A 4,550-nucleotide genomic window follows, 5' to 3' on the forward strand; every position below is an offset into this window, starting at 1 on the left:
ATGAGGATTCTACTTTCACTGGAGACACAAACAGTGAAATTCCAAGAAAAGTAACAGCTATAGCTACAATGTACTAATGTTAGGTGGGGAAACTGGATGTGACCAAAGATAGCACTACCATCTATACAGGCTAATGCCTTCTCCACATTCTCTTATTTAGACAGTTCATTAGTGTGCATTAAGACTCAGTACTGCTCCATTGAATATTGTTTTTTTCTGTTTTTATAATTGCTTCTGTATTAATGTACATTGTCTGCTATGTAGCAGAAGTGTGTTTCAGTTTCATTATATAACCTGTTATATTGTGAAAAGAAATGTACCTACCTAACTATTAGTGCATTATAAGTACAGCATCTTCTGTTTATAGAGCCAGTTTACAGAGTTCTGTAACATTATTACTTTTTAATATATTAGGAATTTAAAATGACATCAAAACTAGAACTGGCATGAAATAAGAGCATTTGTGTATAGGTTAATTCATAATGAAAAGTCAATATCTTTACTCAAACTTTGACAATAAATTTACCTTGAATCTGTTAAGAGTTATTTTTTACTAAATTTATATTACAGAGTGTTACTGTTAGTATTACTGTTCAACAAGAATAATCCCATCAAACATCTCAGCAACTGTGAGGTTGAAAGTGAGGGTGAAACTGTGATACCTTCAGAAGTTAGTAATTTTGCAATAGGTAATAGCAGTAGCATTCTGTTGCTGGTGCTTAATTTCTTTGTTTTTGTGTTTTTTTTTTTTTTATAATTCATAAGGTGAAACTGGAGAATGATGGCACCACTGTCTCAGCTCATTGTTAGGAGACTGCAAAAGCACAAAATATGGTCAATGGGATGTGTGGTGCTGATGGGCCTGGGAGTGTTGATGTTTTCCTTAAGTCCAACCTGAGTGGACTGACCTGACACTGCAGCAAAACGACAGGCTCTTGATATCACTAGGTAAAGTATCCAGATCTATCAGTATCTCAAATAATCTTTGTTGTTGTTGTTTTTTATTAATTCATGCATTTATTTTTTGGATAGCTATTCTAAATGTTAAAGAACAAACTTCTGAGGATACGAGTTAGAAGTTTTTTGAGTCAGGCGGGCAGGATATCAAAATCAAGCAAAGAAAGGACTTTTAGGACACACATCTGGATTAAGCCAAGAAATACTAAAACAAACAGCACTTAGCAGACTTAAATTCAGTTGGCATAAATAAATAAATACACAGTAACACATGCATTTGTGTAGGCACTGACTGCCACTGTCATATCCAGGTTTTGGAATTGTCCAAGAACATGGGGTCATCTGAGTCCAGGTCCGTTCATCAGTTTGCAGTTTAGTTTTTTCAGTGTTTTCATGACTTCATCAAGGATGTGATTTTTCCTGATTGAGTTATGCAGGGCTCTACAGTGCGACCATATCACTCGCATATGTCCCTACAAACAGATGGGCCTGCGTGTGAACTGGGAAAACTTCCATACTCCTCTACTGTTTCTCACATAATAACTGCACACAAGGTGAAGGAGGCGCGGGATGCCTGCTTCATGATGTTTCCTGTAGTATCACCCAGAGGTTAAAATGTCAAAATGTGATATCTGTTGGGCATATTGCCATGAAATATTATAAGCATATTTGTGCTCCCCAAAGAATTAACCAAATCAATTTTCCTCTAGTAGCACCACCCTCAGGCCAAAATGTACAAACCACATTCTTCAACCATTTCCGTTCCCTCATTATACACTATCCCACAGATGCTGTTGCAAACCACCAACCTGGGACCAAGATATCATATTCATATTAATATTAAAAAATTTATCAACACAAGAATTTGTGAGTTGAGGCACCAGGTGAAGCGAAAATACAAGACAGACTGTTAGGGCAACAGGTTGGTCTTTGAGACCTTGTATTTTTGACAGTGATGACCCCATGTTCTTGGACAATTCTTGTTTTTTGTTTCCTTTCTTCAGTTTTAATGAGTGATCAGCTCATTGGCTTAAAGAGAGTTCTAAACTGCTCCAGTGGCTAAGGCCAAAGTAAAGTACTTTCTAGCAGTTACACATAGATGGAATAACAATTTTGTATGTTTCCAAACAGAATGATTTTATATATAGAGAGTTATATGTGGTAACATATTTTACATCATTTAATGACTATTCACAAGACTCTAGATTCCTATTTTATGTTAACTATAAGATAATATCAATTTACATAGATCATAAAACTGAGGGCAGGATATAAGTATGACGTCCTGGTATATTCATTCCTTTTATAGTGTAAGGCAAGTTGATCACAGAGAAGCAAGAATAACATCTCTCAAATATATGTGTAAGTCTGTGGCCTCATGTAGGTCTCTTGGATAAACCAGGTGTGATTCTGCCATGATGATGTTGCATATGTCATACACGTCTTGATCCCATGGAACACTTTGACTAAAAGTGCATGCAGCTCTGCTCATTTGCAGATCTCCATCGTCCACAATAGAAAGGTAGTCCCTGGTTCCATAGAGCTATGGCGGTGCCTATATAACGCCAGGCTGGCCACTTGGCACATTGATGTTTTTTCATGACCTGATCATGTGTGAAGACCACACCTCTGCTGTCTCATCCAAGTCATCCCAGAATAGAAAACATACATAAAGATTTTCAGTCTTATTTCAGTTAGCAAATTATGCCTCAAAATTACAAAGTAACTTTAAAACAGTGTAACATTTGCTAAGTAACTTATTATTTATTTTAAAATGCTTAAACAGGTCTATGCATCAGTAATAATCCAGTAGCCTAGGCTATAGTTAGGCTGTGTCCTTCTGAAAACAGTCTTACAGGTTTTGTAGTTCTCGTACTTTAAATAGCCTTTGTCTTTCTTATAGGTAAATGATCTGTATACTTCATTCACCTTGGCAATTAATGTATAACCAATCCATTTATAAAAACGTACATTTAAATTGCATGTTTAGCCATCTCCTATGCTTTTATGGTAATTGAGTGGCAATGGAAATAAAGAATAGTTTAAACAGGAAGACAACTTTGTCTAAATATATATTTTTGGATAAGGGGTGTCAGGTTTGTAAAAAAGTAGTTACATATATTAGCTTAAAAAGATAAAAGACATGTATCAGCCAATCACATCATCTCACCTGAATTAGCCCCATGCAGCAAAACTGCACAAGGCTTTTGTCCAGAAAGCCTCCATCCAATATTCTGTTATCTTTGAGGTCTGTCAGTAGGGCTATCCAGAACTCAGTACAGTGGTTAGCTGTGCTTGCTCCCTACAAATAACTGGATGGAGAAATTATTTGAGGGTGGTTGGACCGCAGAAGACTCTGAAAGTCCCGCACATGTCCATTTTCTGTGCCAAGGTCTCCTCTCACAACTAGTGGACATCCTTTAAGGTGCTCAACTGCTTCAACATAATACCCTCCAGTGACCAAAGGTTTGGGTAACGCAAGGTAACGAAAAAGTAGGAGGTAATGCAAAAGTAGTCCTCAAAAAATAATTTGTCACTGAGCCCTCCCAGCCAGCAGTAGATTAAAGGTAGGGTAGGTAAGTTTGAGAGACTGGTGGATTTTGAAAGTATCCAACAGAGAAACAAGACATTGAATGCGTGTTGCTGACTCAGTGGTCAGCTGGAACACGTGCCAGGGCAGAGAGGAGTGGAGGGGAGTGGCTCATATCATGTCTGAATCACGGGTAAGAACACCTAACTTGAACGTGGATTTTGTGTTATAACATATACGTTGTTTTGCATGTTAGAGCTTCCACAATGACAGCATCATTTGTCTCTGATGAGGACTGCACCTCAGAGCCAAGCACAGACCCGGGACCGGCACGGGGTCAAGGCGAAGGACAGGAGGACGGGTGCAAACCAAGGAGAAAATATTCCCGGACAAGAGAACCTGTGTCGAGGTTCAACCTCAAACAATGGCAAATGAACAGGTGTGTATGTTCAATTATTATGTACATTTATTATAATATTAGTATATTATCTCCCAGTGCAATTCTCTCAAAGTTTCTCTGGTGTTTGAGTCAAGTTTCCCCTTTAAAGAGGTGGTATTAATCTTTTTGGCTTTTTCCCTCTCCTTCATTGAGTTATATATCTTTTTTCTGCATGTAACAGGTTTGCAAAGTGAAAAAGACCAAAGTCCAGCCCAATGGGAGTTCCCATCTCCCACAGAAAACTCTGCTCTTTTGTAGTCCAGCCCTTCACTTCCTTTACTTGTGACGTCACAATGAAAACGCGTCCTAAAGCTTGCCAAGCTGCTAGCAGGGTCAGGCACGCCCTCAAACCAAGCTAGTCTGAGCGGAGGCCCTTTGGCTCGACTCATCTTTGTCTGGTTTTCCATTGTAGAAATGTTGTACCTATACCTGCTTCCAGGTCCTTTTTTTCATATCACCTCACCTCCATCGAGGTTCCAAGCGAGCTGAGGGATACTAAAATGTAACTGCATCATCATCGCGTGCACAAGACAGAGGCCAGCAACAGAAAGTTTTATATTTTACAGTTTTCGTATGGAATTTCATCACTAAATCCACTTCTGAGAAGTTTTGAGGTGAGAAATC

This window comes from Micropterus dolomieu, linkage group LG19, assembly GCF_021292245.1.
Source record: "Micropterus dolomieu isolate WLL.071019.BEF.003 ecotype Adirondacks linkage group LG19, ASM2129224v1, whole genome shotgun sequence".
NCBI classification, from domain to species: Eukaryota; Metazoa; Chordata; class Actinopteri; order Centrarchiformes; family Centrarchidae; genus Micropterus; species Micropterus dolomieu.